This window comes from Pelodiscus sinensis, chromosome Z, assembly GCF_052426305.1.
Source record: "Pelodiscus sinensis isolate ZL-2025 chromosome Z, ASM5242630v1, whole genome shotgun sequence".
NCBI classification, from domain to species: domain Eukaryota; kingdom Metazoa; phylum Chordata; order Testudines; family Trionychidae; genus Pelodiscus; species Pelodiscus sinensis.
The window spans coordinates 33,269,725-33,287,469 of NC_143085.1; positions in this window are offsets into that span (position 1 = coordinate 33,269,725).

Sequence of the window (17,745 nt, forward strand, 5' to 3'; positions counted from 1 at the left end):
AGGAGATGTGTGGGAGAGCCTCACCTATTTTTCCACTTTTAATTTTCTATTTTAAAACTTTCCTCAGTTCAACTAAAACAACACCTAATTATGAGTGCAGATTAATACAGTTTGCCAGGAGTACTTCACTTCAAGGAGACAACTGAAATAAAGACAGTGGTCAAAGGCTGCTAGAGTGAACTTGCCCCACAGGCCTGTGAATAAGTCTTTGCTTTTGAAGGTGAAGGAGCTGAAGAGAAATGGGGTGCGGATGGAGAGGAGGGAGAATAAATAACTGGAATATGTCTAAAATACACAACATGGGACAGAGGAATTGAAGAGCCAAGGAAGGGCTCATCTTGTCTAGTATCTTAGGCTATGTCTACACTGGCAGGTTCTTGCGCCAGAAATATGCAAATGAGACTAAGCGTAGAATGTTGCCGAGCCTCATTTGCATACCTAATGAGCTGCCATTTTTGCAGAAGAAGATCTTGCACCAGAAGGAACTGTCTACACTGCCCCTTCTTGCGCAAGAAAAACCCTCTTATGCAATGCCGCTATACTGATTATTTTCAGGAATAACGGCATTGCCACAAAAATGGTGGCTCATTAGGTAAGCAAATGAGGCTCGGCGATATTCCACGCTTAGCCTCATTTGCATATTTCTGGTGCAAGAACCCCCCATGTAAATATAGCCTTACTGTTAAGAAAGGCCCACTCTAGAGGAGCAGCTGTTACTACAGGGTGAACCTCTCAAGTCCGGAACACTCTTGTCCAGTGTATCTGAAAGTGTTCCATGGGAACACTTAGAGCAACACTTGAACTGGCTGCTCCAGTTACTTTTTGGTGCTGATACCATGGAGCCTTATGGCTCCCATTGGCTCCGTTTGACTCTTTGCAGCCAAGCGGAGCAGTGGGAAGAGGTGGCCTAGACCATGCCGCTTCCCACAGCTCCCCTTGGCTGCAAAGAGTGAAATGTTGCCAATGGGAGCTGCAAGACTCCGTGGCCTCAGTGCCAGCAAGTAAATAAACGGGGGCGGCCAATTAAAGTCTTTCTCTAAGTGTTCCCATGGAACACTTGCAGAAACACTGTTCTAGTCCAGCAACACTGTGGTCTGGCATGACTGTAGTTAGCTGGAGTCCACTTATCATGGGTGTGGCCAAGATTCCTGCAGTCTCATAAAGTTTGTTTACAGCCACCAGTCCTGGGTCTCAGTGTTCAGTGCTGTTATTTAGCTCTAATTCACCCCTAAATGTCTTCCAAGAGCCTAGTGAACCGTGGGAGTGTTGGTAATGCTGCTAGACCATATTGACCTGCTGTGGTTTGGCAAATTCTCCGGTTAGGCACAAGTCATGTCCCAACTGTGCCAGACTACAGAGGTTCAACCTGTATTGGTAAACCGGATTCCTGGCTGTGCTGGAGCTGTCCATTAATTGCATTGGTGAAATCTTATCATCCATAGTCTTTCTAGGGGCAGACTTATGGAACATTGTCTCAGCTTGGAGGTACCATTGTAGCTGGTACCTATGTCTGACATCCTTTCCAAGCCTTTATTCCTTTGATCACTCCCCAGATGAAGTCTCATTCTCTCTGCAGTGAATGCTTAGGAGCAGCAGTTACTACTTTTACCTCCCAACAGCTGCCTGCCTAGGAGCAACCAGATAGACTGGATGAGCCCAGTGGGACACAGCTAACCCTGCATCCTACTAGTGCCAGATGCTTCATAGGAAGGTGCAAGAAACCATCCTGGAGGAAAATTTTTTTCTTGACCCCCATTGATTAGAGGGCCTCTCCTTATCCTATAACATGCAGGTCCACTTGTCGGGCCTCACTGCCCCCTTAGGTCATGCTCCCCCACTGATCTTAGCACTTTCTTCCACACACCCCAAACTTCTAGGAGCCCCCTTCCTATCATTGTCTTCCAGGCCATCATCCTCTTTTCCTTTAAACCTCATCTTAAAACACCTAGGCTACGTCTACACTGGCGAGATCTTGCACAAAAACTCTTTAGTGCAAGAATTCATGTGTTAAAGTAGTTGCGCAAGAGAGCATCTACACTGTCATGTGCTTTTGCGCAAGAGATGTGCTTTTGCGCAAGAGCATCCGTGCCAGTGTAGATGCTCTCTTGTGCAAGAAAGCTCTGATGGCCATTTTAACCATAGGGCTTTCTTGCGCAAGAAATTCATGTTGCCTGTCTACACTAGCCACTTGCGCAAGAACAGTTGCGCAAAAGGGCTTATTCAGAGTTCTGACGCAAGAAGCCCTGATTTCATACATTAGAACGTCAGTTTACTTGCGCAAGAACACGCAGCCAGTGTAGACAGGCAGCAAGTTTTTTTGCAAGAGCGGCTGCTTTTGCTCAAGATTGCACCAGTGTAGACACAGCCCTAGCTGCCAGGATGGTTATAAGGCCAAGACTTGCTCATAAAGACAAAATAGGTGGAAAAACACCAGAGGAAATTAATAAGATGTGAGCCTCCGACCTCCATTCCCCAGAGCTGTCTTCCTACCTGTCTACCCACATCTCTTGGCGCTTACACCACCTTCATCTACACAGTAAATTTCACTACTCAATCACTTTGCTTTCGCATGTCCCCCATTGCCCGCATCTGTGAATTGTCTAGATAGATGCTCTGCAATTCAGGGAATAGACAGTCCCCTGTTCACTGTCTGTAATGTACCTAGCTCACTTTGGATCCCACATCAGTGGCAGTGGCTCAGAATTGCACATCTAATACACATGGCATTCCTGTTCCTTTCTCCCTACCATGCTTAAGGTAAGAAACTTTTGTCACATCCTAACATATTTATCACCCTTTGTGATGTGCCAGCTCTCACCATGTGTTTATTCTGTTGTTCATAGCACTGACTGATTAGCATGTCACACGCAAACCAGGAAATAGATTGCTACTGCAAGTGCCCATGAAATAGGGTCATCTTTGGGTTGTGTGGGAAGAGAACTAGAGAGAGCCCAGAATGTGGAACAAGGAATCTTGAAATATTCCAGCTGCTTCTAAGCGCTGACATGCTTCTTTCCCCAAGGTGCTAACAGCCCTTTTATTGCCAGGCTTTGTTTGGTGCAGGTAATCACTAAAGCAAGGGTGGGCAAGATATGTCCTGGGGAGTAGGGAGGGAAGATCTTGTCTGCCAAGTCTTTCAATCCACCCTGCAGCCCACCCCACTGGACCCACAAGCAGAGAGCAGCCCAGGTCTCAGAGTGGCTGGCTGCTCCATCTGCCTCTCTGTGCCAGTCAGGGAGGAAGGAGGAAACTTTGTGCACTGCAAACCCCCTTGTTCACCCACATTCCCTCTCAGATCCTCTCCTGCACCCCAGTCCCCTACCCTAAGCTCCTTTCTGTACCCAACCTCTGTCCCAAAGCCCACACCTCACCTCCTCCTTAGAAAAGTGCAGCCCTTGACCACTTTCCAAAATTTTGAAGTGCCCCCCCCTAAAAATTATTGCCCACCCCTGCACTAAAGCAACTCCTCCTCTCCCCTCCTAGGCAGGGGAGATACTGTTTCTGTTCAGATGTAGTGCATTCTCTCTGACCTGATCTGCAATACCTGACTGAAGGCTCGTGACCTGAACATACATGTCTGAGATCTGAGGTGATGAACAGGGACACATCCTAATATGTGGAAGTTGTTGTGTATTTAGGATTCTTTGGCTTGTCACGTACTTCATGGCATAGAGCAGGGGCTGGAAAACACCACAGGAATTTTGAACACTGCTAATAACTTCCCTCTTAGGAGCACCTGGCTGAGGGCCCTGGAGACTTAAACAGCCCACTGCAGATCTTGGTCATTGCATTGCAGCAATCCAGTAAAATTTGTACAAGCACACAGCCAGCTTTTTACTGACTCATGCCACAGCTGTTGATGCCTCTTGAATGGATTATAATGATACCCCTGATCTGGGCACTGATTGGCAGACCCTCAGGAACAAGTGAGTCTCATTTGGGCTCAAACTGCAGCAAGGGAGGTTTAGGTTGGACATTAGGAAAAGATTCCTACCTGTCAGGGTGGTCAAACACTGGAATAAGTTGCCCAGGGAGGTTGTGGAATCCCCATCTCTGGAGATATTTAAGAGTAGGTTGGATAAATGTCTATCAGGGATGGTCTAGACAGCATTTGGTCCTGCCATGAAGGCAGGGGACTGGACTCAATGACCTCTTGAGGCTCCTTCCAGTCCTAATAGTCCATGATTCTATGATTTGGCTAGTGCGATTTACTCGGAGCAAGGAAAATTGCAAGTCCTGCCTGCACAGAGGCCCCAAATTGTTCTCCACAGAGTTTGTGGTCGAGGCCCCAAATTGAGATGTAGCCCACAAATATCACATTCCGATTCAGGTGCTCAGAAGGAGATGGGTCTGTTTCCTACACTCTCCATTCCCCCAGACTGGTGTAAAGTACAGTGTGCTCATGGATGCAGAAGATCGTGATGCAGGACAGTACTTGTACCAGAGAGCAGGCCTTAGGGACTCCACGATGGAGTCCCTGCTCCTTTGGCCTTTAATTGAATCTGTTCATTTTTTTTAATGCAGGGCCTCACCCAAGAACAGGGCCGTTATGTGGGATTTGAGAGAAAGTAGGGAATTGGTGCATCTGATGGAAGTGTTCCCATCCTAGCTGCCGGATTGGAGGCCATTTCTCCTTCTAGGACAGCATGGCTACGTCTACACTGGCCCCTTTTCCGGAAGGGGCATGTAAATTTCACCAGTCGTCGTAGGGAAATCCGCGGGGGATTTAAATATCCCCCGCGGCATTTAAATAAAAATGTCCGCTGCTTTTTTCCGGCTTTTAAAAAAGCCGGAAAAGAGCGTCTACACTGGCCCCGATCCTCCGGAAAAAGTGCCCTACTTCGAAGTAGGAATAAGACCCTCCGGAAAAGGGCACTTTTTCCGGAGGATCGGGGCCAGTGTAGACGCTCTTTTCCGGCTTTTTTAAAAGCCAGAAAAAAGCGGCGGACATTTTTATTTAAATGCCGCGGGGGATATTTAAATCCCCCGTGGATTTCCCTACGACGACTGGTGAAATTTACATGCCCCTTCCGGAAAAGGGGCCAGTGTAGACGTAGCCCATATGTTTCCGAGATGGCTACTGTAAGGGTGAATGTTGATTCTTCCCCCCAACGTTGCTAACCTGCAGGCCCCACATAGCATGCATTGCTTCCCTGCACCAGGCTTTCTCTTAATGAGTCCTCACCTTCCTCAGCCATATGTTGTATGCAAATCCTGACTTATAGATGGGGAAGTGCCAGAATGGAAGGTAAAGGATTTGACAGAAGGAGTAAATAGCAAACATCAGACTGGAACTCTAAAGTGCCTGTTGCCCCATCCTAGGTCAGTCTTGACCACTCTTGTGATATGTGATGTTTTTTCTATAAGCTTCAGCTCCTGGAGTCATGTGTTGATGCGTCTCTCAGATTTCCTTTTTTTAAAGTAAATTCATTAGATTGTGAGTTCCTTGAAGCATAGCCTATCCTAAATGTTGGGAAAGTAGCTGGCACATAGTAGGAACGCTCCCTGACAATGACCAATAAAACATTCATCTCCAGCCCTCATGACTGTGAAGAAAAATGTGAACTTGTAAACCCTAAAGACTCAGATGTGAAAATCGAGGGACCCAGTTGCATTATTTGTAAAATGTCATGATTTTGGGAGCTTAACTCGTGACTTCAGTGCTAGAGGTTGATGATATCCTGGACCTCTTAGCTCTTCCATGATAACAAAAGGTGAAAATTTTGTAGCTCTGACTAGCCATGATTCCCTTCACAAAATCCATTTCTGATCAGTCTTGTATCACTTCCCACTTCATTGCAACATTTCCCCTGGGCCCATAAGGTTTGTACATGTTGTATCAAAGCTTAGTTGCTAATGAAAGTAGAGCACATAATACAACAGTACATCTTCAGGAGAAGTAGAAACATCATATTTATGGCTTCACTGCAGCAAGAATGCTTATTAGCAAAACCATAATGTTTATCCTTCAATGTCCTCCAGTTTTAGTCATTATCCTATTGGCCCAACAATCAGAATCCTCATTTCCAGACTGATCTCTTGTATTTTTTGAATCCTTTCCCCCCATCATTCTACTCAACTGATGTAGGATGGAAACATTTTTCCTGAGAGAAATATTTAACTCACCCTTAGTTTGACCATCTTCTATTTAACTGGGTTGTTATTTAATTACTATTCCTTTCTCTCTGTTTTATTCATAGAGGTATTTAGCCCCGCTCAGCACTCTGTCATGCATGAAGGATATGATTGACATCTGTCATGCACAGTTCATTCTGTTTCTCTTATCCTTTTTCCTTGCAGGGGGAGAGGAGGAGAAATGGGTTCACAGTGGAATGTTTTGTTTGGGTAGGATTTCAATTCATGGGGACTTAATAAAACACCCACACAGATCTGTGCCTGTTAGAGCAGCCGGCCTGAAGAAATGTGCCTTGTGCTTAGAGTGGAAGACAATGAGGTTTGTGAAGGTTTTTAGTTCCTGTGGTAGTTCATTCCATAGTCTAGCATTGGCTTCCAAGACCACTCTGTTTCCCAAACAGGTGACTTTTCCCTTCATGGTAGAACCCATTGGTTGTGTCTAGACTGGCAAGTTTTTCCGCAAAAGCATTTGCTTTTGCGGAAAAACTTGCCAGCTGTCAACATTGGCGCTTGAATTTCCGCAAGAACACTGACTTCCTACTGTCTGAAATCATTGCTTCTTGTGGAAATACTATACTGCTCCCGTTCAGGCAAAAGTCCTTTTGCGCAAAGCTTTTGCACAAAAGGGCCAGTGTAGACAGCAGAGATTTGTTTTCCGCAAAAAAGCCCTGATGGTAAAAATGGCGATCAGGGCTTTTTTGCGGAAAAGTGCGTCTAGATTGGCACGGATGCTTTTCCGCAAAAAGAGCTTTCGCGGAAAAGCGTCCGTGCCAATCTAGATTCTCTTTTCTGCAAATGCTTTTAATGGAAAACTTTTCCGTTAAAAGCATTTGCAGAAAATCATACAAGTTTAGACATAGCCATTGTGCTCAAGGAGAATTGTTGTCTGGGCAATCTGATGGCTTCTTACTCCCAACAAAAGAAAATCTGGCTCAGATCACAAACACTCTGCTAACTGAAGAGGGTCAATGTTTGCAACAGTTTGTTTTGAATAATTTGATCTTTCCTTTTTATTTTAAAAATTGAATCCTGTTGTTTCTGTCTTGTGGAGGAATTAAGGCTCTGATGATTACTCAGCACATGTTAGGTCACAGGTCCAGTAAAGGCCAAATATAATTTTCCTCTGGCTGCAAGGTGTCTTAAGTGGGATAAATTGGTTGGTGTCAGCTCAGTCCTTAACTGGGCACTTGTGTATGTTCCAAAACTTGCTGACATAAGTGGCACAGAGTGGCTTGCTTGCTGGGAGCCTTAGCATAAGAGGCCAGTCATGAATGGCCATTGATGAACTGATCCTCTTGCTCTTTAGGTTAGGAACAAAATTGCCTGGGGCCTGTCCTTGGGATTGAGGAAGGACTTTGGCACCTTTCAGGAGTAAATCACATTTATTATTAATAATTATTGACCAATAGCTAATGGAAAGCAGCGAGGACATAGGCTCTCTATGACCATCATGCCTTCTCTTCTTTAATGGCCAGTCAGCATGGATTGAATTAGGAACTGCTTCCTTACTCAGTGCTACTCATTTTGTTACGTCTTCCTTATACCCTGTTGACTTGTCTCCATGTAAACTGTAGGCTCTGTAGGGGCAGAGACTATCTTCTTTATTGTGTGTCCAGGAAGATTGAAGTGTTCCCCTACCGGTTTTTGTATGTTGCCATTCCTAATATCAGATTTGTGTCCATTGATTCTTTTACGTAGGGACTGTCCTGTTTGGCCGATGTATATAGCAGTGGGGCATTGTTGGCACATGATGGCATATATTACAATTGCAGATCTAAAAGTAGCCATCCTGCAGCAAAAAAACTTCAGGACCAGACTTCAAAGAGAAACTGCTGAGCTACAGTTCATCTTTAAGTTTGACACAATCAACTCTGGATTAAACAAAGACTGTGAATGGCTCGCTAACTACAAAAGCAGCTTCTGCTCTCTTGGAATTCACACCTCCAGATCAGCTGCTAGAAGTGGGCCTCATCCTCCTTGATTGGATCCACCTGGTCATCTCCAGCCTGATCCTGGCCTGCATATTTATTCCTGCCTCTGGAAATTTCCACTACATGCATCTGACGAAGTGGGTCTTTGCCCACGAAAGCTTATGCTCCTACACTTCAGTTAGTCTATAAGGTGCCACAGGACTCCTCGTCGCTTTTGCAGATTCAGACTAACACGGCTACCCCTCTGATACTTGACACCATGCAAGGGAAACAAAGGAACTGATGTTTCAGTTGCTGAGAATAAAGGGAGCTGTAGTGAGAAACAATTCTCAGTCAACTATCATGTTGAATCCAAATTCATTGCACTGACATGCTGCAAAACAGCAATGGTATCCTTTTGTCAGCAAAGAGGAGACATTTGCAGCAGCTGTCTGGTATAAGCTGTCCTTTTATTGCTGCAAAGGAGAAGACATGTGCAGATTGGTCACCAATGGGTTCTTCTGTGTGGTAGGAGCCTTTGAGGATGTGACAGCTTTTCAAATGAGTGAAGGCTTGGAGCGTGATTGTGTGCACATGAAGGGTTAGGAGTCACCAAATGAAATTAATAGGCAGCAGGTTTAAAACAAGCAAACGGAAGTTTTTCTTCACTCAGCACACAGTCAACCTGTGGAACTCCTTGCCTGAGGATGTGTTGAAGGCTAGGACTTAACAAGATTCAAAAAAGAGCTAGACAGATTCATGGAGGGAGGGTCCATCAATGGCTATTAGCCATGATGGGTAGGAATGGTGTCCCTAGCCTCTGTTTTTCTGGAGGTGGGTGACAGAATAGGGATCGCATGAGGATTACCTGTTATGCTCCCTCCCTCTGGGGCATCTGGTATTGGCTGCTGTTGGCAGACAGGACACTAGGCTAGATGGACCTTTGGTCTGACCCAGTACGGCCGTTCTCTTGTTCTTATGTGCATGCTGTTCATTTATTTCTAGTAGAAGTCATAAACTTGCAAAGCCTAAAAGTGCATCTTGCACACACCTAGCACAGCCCAGAGAAAAATGTGCTGAGAGTAGTAAAGGAAGTTCGATTTTTCCTCCCTCCCTTGCTCAAACACAGAGACTCACTGTGACGGACCCAGCAGGGTCCGCACTAGGAGCGGGGGAGGCCTCCCCTCCCCAGCGGAAAGCGGCGGCCAGGGACGGCCAGAAGCCGCTCGGCGCGGCGCCGCCGGCTCCGCTGCAGCCAAAGGCGGGGGCGGGCGCGTGCCAGAGGAAACGGGGGAAACCCCGGGAGCCCGGGAGGCGTCCGGTGAGGGCGCCCCGGTTTGCGCCCAGGGCGGAAGCCGCGGGCGCGCTTCGGCGAGAGCCGCGCGGGAACCCACTGGAGGGGGCGGGGCTGACGCCCCTGACGTCACCCGTTCGCGCCCATAACAGGGGCGCCGAGACGCCCAGGCCGGGGGAAGCGAGCGGGCAGCCATCCTGGCTTCCCGGCACCCCAAGCACCCGGCCTTCCGGGCGACCAAAGGAGACGACCCCGGCAACTGGAGGCTCGCCCTGGGATGAGCCTGGCGTCTGCGACGGGGTAAGTGATTTGACTCTGTACCGGCCCGGGGGGCCGGCGCAGCGGGAGTGGAAGGAGTCCGAGGCGGGGCCGTTCTAGCTCCCGTGGGCAGGCGAGTTTCGGGCGGCTGCCCCGCCTGCCGTGAGGGGAGCGCTTTAAAGCACCCATCTCACTTAGGGCCTCGGGCTGGGACCCGGTGGTGAGGGCGGGCCTGGGTCCCCCACTCCCCCACGCCCCGACCTCAGTGTAGGTCCACAAGGTGGCGACGGTCGCACACACCACCCGTCCCCTTCCCCGCGGAGAGGGGCAACAAGACAAGGGGGCAAAGATTAGAGGGACGGCTCAAGAGCCCTGGTTGGACCCCCGGCCGGGGGCCGCCCGGGAAGTTACAGGTCCGGGTCCGCCGAGCCCCCTCGGCCCTGCTCGGGGCGGGGGGTGATCGCACCCGGGGCCGGACTCGCCCGGAGGGCAGGGTCACTGGGCGTTCGGAAGGCGGTGGGTTCGCGGAGCCCCACCCCACCCCGCTGGCCCAGCCCGGGGGATCTGGGGTGTGGAGCTCGCACCCTTAAAACCCGCCACACTCACCAAATTTGACCTCTTTGCCCCTTGCTCCTATTGCATCATCTGCCCTGTCTACTCTGCATCTCACCTGGTACCCTCTTTCTTAGTCTGGACACCTCCACAGGGAAATTACGTGGGTCCTTTCCACTCTGAATTCAGAGCTGCCCCCTGTCTGTTCCACCACTACTGAGTGCCATAGAATCATAGAATCATAGAATAATAGGACTGGAAGGGACCTCGAGAGGTCATCGAGTCCAGCCCCCCGCCCTCAAGGCATGTTTCTTCCCTCCTTTACACTCTGTAATCTGCCTCCTTCCTTCTCTGTCCATGGCCTCCTTGCCCTCAAGACAAAGAAAGACAAGTTCTGGTGTGACTTTCTCCCTCCTCTCTCTGTTCTGCCCCTAGTTGCTGAGATAGGCGACTCTCACCCCTACTTGCCACCATCCCACCTGGATCCTTGTCTCAGTCTTAAATGTTAAGACCAGAAGGAAGCATTATGGAGTCTAGGGCTTCCACTGGTGATTCAGGCATCCCAGTAACTTGCTGATGAACCACTGGTTCACTGTAGGCAAAACATCCAATCTCCCTCTTCCCACAGATACTCACCTCCTTCCTTCCCCTCAGAGCACTTGGTATTGTGCTCACAAGCCAACCCTAGGGGCCATTGTATCTTCCAATTTTTGAGACATCTGGTTTAATCTTGAACAGCTTCCCATGGGCTGTTTACAACTGCTGCCACTCTAGCTCTTTCGTGGATCTTCTGCTCCATGCTACTGACATAGCTGTGGAGAAACAGAGGCCTTCCCATTTCTGGGCTGTCAGTCTAGCACCTCATGAGCATCAACTGACTTCATCAGTCGAGAGCAGGGGTGGGCAATAATTTTTGATGGGGGCCACTCCAAAAATTGGTAAGTGATCAAGGGCCGCACTCTTCCATGATATTAATGGAGGAGATGTGGGGTCTAAGATGGAGGCTGGGCGCAGACGGGAGCTTGGGGTAAGGGACTGGGCTGCAGGAGAGGTTGTGGGATCTGGGAGGGAGTTTGGGTGAAAGAGGTGGTTGTGACGTGAGGCAGGGAACTGGCTTGCAGAGTCTTGGAGGGGGTACAGGGGTTGGGTTGTGACTAGGGATGTCAGTACGTAATAGAATAGTTGACTAATCACATAATTTTTAGCAGTTAACTGATTGTTCCATAGTCCCCAGGAGTGGAGCTGGCAGCCAGTGTGCTCCGGCCCACTCCCGGGGAGTCCCCTGCTATTGCATATTGCTGCCACTGTATCAGAGGCAGCAGCGCAGGTTGCTAGGGGGAGCCAGTTTAAAAACCATCTCCCTGCACAGACCGGCTGCCTGCTGCCCTGCACTACTGCTTCTGATACAGAGGCAGCAGCTCAGGGTAGCAGCAGCCCCTATCTGTGGGCAATCCGAACTCCCCACAGGCAGAGGCTGCTTCAGCCTCTGTTTGTGGGAAGGTCAGACCCTTCGTGGACAGGGGCTGATGCCACAAAGTAGCTTCTGCCCATGATAAGCCTGGGCCTGCTATGGGCAGAGGCTGCTTCACAGCAGCCTCCCCAGCTCCTTCTTCTATCCCCCTGGTGCTGTATCTTCTGATAGATGGCACCACAGAGCCACAGCTGGGCAAGGGAGTCCATCTTTTATGCTGGCTTCCCCCCTTAGTGCCTCTGACACTGAGACAGCAAAGGTGGGGGGAATGCGAATAGCTGACTACATTAACTGATAAGCCTAGGCTCATTGGTTCATTGTCTAATCAACTACTCTTTGACATCCATAGTGGTGACCTGTGGCAGAGGATTGGGGTGTGTCTGGGTGGGGGTCTGGGTGTGGGAGTGAGGGTTGGGGGGGTATTTTTCCCAACCTTGGTCTAGAGATACATATGTGGAAAACAATTTCAGACAGCCGAGATCTCTAATCTAGAAGTAAAAGGCATAACAAGATCCCAGGGTGGGAAGCTGATGTTGGACCAATTCAGACTAGCAATAAGTAATTTTTTTCCACAATGAGGGTAATTAATCATCGAGACATCTCCTAGGGATGTATTGCATCCTCTACCATTTGAAGAGCAACATGGATGTTGTTCTTGCTCTATCTCAACCAGAAGTTATGTGCATGATGTAGACGCCCCCAGGCTATGTCTTCACTGCAGAGTTTTTGTGCAAAAACGTGCAGAGTGTCCACACTACAAGTGCATGCTTGTGCAAGAAAAATTACAGTCAATCGTAAGAACACGGGGCTTTTTGTGCAAGAGTTATTCCTCTTTCTATGAGGAATAAGCCTTCTTGTGCAAGAAACCCCCATGGTTAAAATGGCCATCAGTGCTTCCTTGCACAAGAGAGCATCCACACTGCCATGGACGTTCTTGTGCAAAAGCACATGGCAGTGTGGGTGCGCTCTTGCGCAAGAACTTTTGGTGCAAGAACTCTTGTGCAAGAAGCCTGCAGTGTAGATGTAGCCCCCGTGAATTCTGTAGCTATACAGGAGGCCAGATGATCTAATAGATGGTCCCTTCTGGCTGTAAAAAAAAAAAAAAAAAAAAAAATACAAATCTCTAATGACCTCACAGTGATTGTCACCACCTGGAAACCCCCTGGTGTTTTGAGTTAGGGCTACTAGGAATCTCCTCTCCACTGCTCATGGTAGTAGGGATCTAGACAAAACTTCTCTCCTGATTGTAGTAAACTATTCTGATCTAGTGCTAGTGGTAAATAAAGGTCTTTCTCCCTAATGAAGGCTGTGAAGAGGCAAGGAGACTTTGCAAGGGGAAAGAGATGGCAGTTCGCCAATGACTGCCAATGTGGCAGAAGGTGTCTCCTGTTTTCAATGTGTCCTTCCTGGTAGATGTTCCTGGATGATTGGGGGAGGAGAGTGGAAGGTGCCCTGTGGCACGTTTAGCAAGGATGAAGAGTTAACAAAACAGCAAAAAACTCTTTCCACATTTTGAAACTGACTGTTTTCAGCCTCTTGTGGGCCTGTTTGATGCTAAGGATAACTCTGGCCACACCTTTTCCCCTTTCACAGAAGTGTTACACAGTAACCCTCCAACCCTTTCCAAAAAACCCCACTCCAACTGTAATGCATGGGGAGAGACATTTAGTACAAGACTCTTAAAGTAACTTGAGCTTCAGCAGGAAAAGCGATGGCTGGATTCCAAGAGATTTTAAACAACTGACTCTAGGAAGCTCCAGGTAGGGTCCTGCCAATGCCATACCACTGACTGCTGTAGGGGAAGGGTCTCCATCCAACTGTCAGGATGGGACAGGCATGTGACTTCTCCATGTCACATTGCTCAATGCTTCCAACGTGGGAGCCCTGGCTCCTGTGAACGAAGGGGATCCAGCTACATGCTGTTCCAAGGTTCCCGGTGCTCCCGGAATAAAGGCACTCTCAGATTTGTTGTGCACCGCTAGCCATATACCTGCTTACATGAAAACTTGCCAAGCCCTGACCTGGAATGGACTTGTGTAAAATCACAGTGGCATTCCATGGGAATTGTGTCCAGCACCATGGCTCCTGTGTTGCAGAATGTGACGAGGTCCCACTCCTGGAACATCATCTCCTGTATGCTGGGATAGACTGAAAGAACAGCATTCCCCCTCAGTGTAGGCAAAAACTAGGGCCCTTGTTTGTTGGGTTTTCAAAGACTACACTTAATCAGCATGACTACAAAAAACAAAAGCCAACTTTAGTCACACAAGGTTGGATCAGCCAGTTAATCTTGGCCTTCAAAATCCTCTGCTCTTGTAGGGTGCATTCCATCAAATAACAAACAGTTTCTGTTTGCCTAAAAGAAAGATGCATCCTTTCTGTAGGACTGGATGTACATGTGCTACCAGAAATGGGCAGCAGGTATTCCTGTTGCAAAAAAAGCATGCTGTTGCAAAAAAAGCAAATATGATTCTAGGTTGTATTAACAGGTGTGTTGTAAGCAAAACTCGTGAAGTCATTCTGCCGCTCTACTCTGCACTAGTTAGGCCTCAGCTGGAGTACTGTGTCCAGTTCTGGGCGCCACATTTCAAGAAAGATGTGGAGAAATTGGAAAGGGTACAGAGAAGAGCGACAAGAATGATTAAAGGTCTAGAGAACATGACCTATGAAGCCAGGCTTCATGAACTGGGCTTGTTTAGTTTGGAAAAAAGAAGATTAAGGGGGGACATGATAGCGGCTTTCAAATATCTAAAAGGGTGTCACAAGGAGGAAGGAGGAAATTTGTTCCTCTTGGTTTCTGAGGACAGGACAAGGAGTAATGGGCTTAAAGTGCAGCAGGGGAGGTTTAGATTGGACATTAGGAAAAAATTCCTAACTGTCAGGGTGGTCAAATATTGGAATAAATTGCCAAGGGAGGTGGTGGAATCTCCCTCTCTGGAGATATTTAAGAACAGGTTAGATAGACATCTGTCAGGGATGGTGTAGACGGAGCTTGATCCTGCCTTGAGGGCGGGGGGCTGGACTCGATGACCTCTCGAGGTCCCTTCCAGTCCTATGATTCTATGATTCTTCTCTCCCTAGCCTCATATCTGTGGCTTAGGTTATACCCTGACACATCTGTGTTCAGTCAGTTGGAGACCAGTCACCCTGAGACTACCTCCCACCTTAGATTTATATATGTTTTTTCCTATGATGTCAAACAATGAAATACATTAAATCAGCCATATGTTGAGTTTATCATTCTGATAATATTTTGGAACACACACACACACACACACACACACACACACACACACACACACACACCCCTTATTGCATCTACAGAAAAATGTCCAATGAAAGCACCTTTTCTTAAAGCTGTGCAGCCTATACATTGCAGGCAGGCTACAAAAAAAGATGGTTACTATCAAGGCTTATTTTCAAATTAGCTAAAATGTTCCCTATGAATCTTGCTTGTTTGAAAGAATGTCTAACTTTCATCTGAAGCAAAATGCAGGACTATGTAGCACTTTAAAGACTAACAAGATGGTTTATTAGATGATGAGCTTTCGTGGGCCAGACCCACTTCCTCAGATCAAATAATGGAAGAAAATAGTCACAACCATATATACCAAAGGATACAATTTAAAAAAATGAACACATGAAAAGGACAAATCACATTACAGAACAGAAGGGGGATGTAACGGGGGGGGGGGGGCGGGAGGAAGGTGAATGCCAGTGAGTTAATGATATTAGAGGTGGGGAAGGGGAAATGTCTGTGAGTTAATAGTATTAGAGGTGATAATTGGGGAAGCTATCTTTGAAATGGGTAAGATAGTTGGAGTCTTTGTTAATTCCCCTGCAGAGAGTGTCGAATTTTAGCATGAATGCCAGTTCAGAGGATTCCCTTTCAAGTGCAGATTTGAATGTCTTCTGAAGTAGGATGCAGGTGAGCAGGTCATTCAGACAGTGTCCTTTCTGGTTGAAATGACAAGCAACTGTTTTTTCTTTGTGATCCTGTCTAATGTCTGTTTTGTGGGCATTGATTCTTTGGCGAAGTGTCTGAGACGTTTGTCCAATGTACATAGCAGACGGACACTTTTGGCACATGATAGCATAGATTATATTTCTGGAGGCGCAGGAATATGTATTCTTGATCTTATAACTCACTTGGTTAGGCCCACACGAGAGATCCATTTCCTGGACACCGCAGTACAAATCAACAATGGAAAATTAGACACCACTCTCTACAGAAAACCCACTGACTCATACAGTTACCTACATGCTTCCAGCTCCCATCCAGCACACACCATACGATCCATCATCTATAGCCAAGCCCTTCGATACAACCGCATCTGCTCTAATCCCTAATAAATTGGGTGCTGTAGGTGATGACAAGTGGAAAGTGTCCGTCTGCTATGTACATTGGACAAATGTCTCAGACACTTCACCAAAGAATCAATGCCCACAAAACAGAGGCATGTAAAATAGGCTACCTGACAGTCAGTGACGCAGGGATTTAAATATCCCCCGCTTCATTAAAATAAAAATGGCCGCCACACTGTGCTGGCTCAGCTGATCGTTGGCACAGTGTGGCAATCAAGACGTGGATCGGTCAACAGGGAAGCCTTTGTCGACCGCTCCCTTACGCCTCATGAAATGAGGTTTACAAGAGTGATCAACAAAGGCTTCCCTTGTCAACCGATCCATGTCTTGACTCGTGCGCTGTGCCGACGATCAGCTGAGCTGGCACAGTGCAGCGGCCATTTTTATTTTAATGAAGTGGGGGATATTTAAATCCCCGCTTCATTGACTATGTTGGGTAGTCTAATTTACATGCCTGTTGGCAGAGGCACATAGTCTAGACATATCCCCACTATTGACCAGTCTCGACCTATTTTCTGCACAACTTCAGGCCCCATGTTCCTTCCAGCCCACAGTGCCCCTTCCCCATGGTACTGCCTTCTGGCAGAGTCCCCACATTGTGGGATCCTCCCCTCCCAGGGAGCCCCATTTTCCCTATACTTACCCACTTCCAGTTGCCATCTAGCCCCTGATTCGAGGCTAACTGCAGTCTAAAATGGCCACTCATCATTGGTAAGGGAGCGTGGACCTGCTGTACTACCCTGGCTGCCTCCTGTCTACCTACCCTGGCTGCCTGTCTGTAGCCCTAATATCCCTCAGGCCTCTCTATCAGGCCTGAAGCCTGGGAGTTGGGTCAGGCCAAGTTCCACAGCTCTACCAGGTCCTTCCTGGCACTGCTCTGTCTCAGGGACTCTCTGTAGCTTCCCAGGCAGCCAAGTCTTTCCCACTCAAGACTGAGCTCGTCTCAGCCCTTGCAGCCTTTTATAGGGCCCTGCCTGGCCCTGATTCGCTGACTGCTCCCTGCCCTGATTGGTCATGGTTGCTCAAGGCTTCTCTGGCTAACTTGTAACCCACTCCCTGCTGGTGCAGGCTACCACACCACTGCAGAGTCCACAGCTCTTTATGACTCAGCTGCCAGATCACTGTTTGCTGGGCTCTTTGAGAATTTGGGTGCTATAATTTCTAACCCTTTTTTTTTGCTTATGAAAATATATGTCTGTTGCTTGCTATTGATTTACCTGTAGAGAAATTAAAACTCAGACCAGAAGTAAGAATTAGGGGAGATAATCCACACTGAGCATGTCATTTGTCTTGTAAAGGAAACCCTGTTTGAAGCCTTAGAAATATAGCAGGAAGTATAAGAACCTGAATTGCTTTGCATAGATCTCAGACTAGTAACCTTTCAAGCCCTGGTATGTATGGTAGCATTCGTTTTGCTGTGGTTTGTACTGCCGTATTATTGCCTATTTATGAGTATTCAGACATTTGCCAGGTTCAGCGGAAAATGTTTGCCCATTTGGAAACAACACTAATTTTAGCACAAAAAAACTTCTGTACTGCACATTTTCTTTGTGCTATTTGTTCTCCTGCTGAAAAAAAATCCAGGTAGTAGCAGCAAGTCCACCATGTGACTCATGTTCAGCCATGCTACATGGAACATGAACAGATGAGCCCAAGCTCCAAACATGTATTTATAAAATGCCCTAAAATTTGAGGAATTTTTAAACTTTTCTCTCTTCCCCCAAACTTCTCATAAATTTCTTGCTTGAGAAAATTAAAAA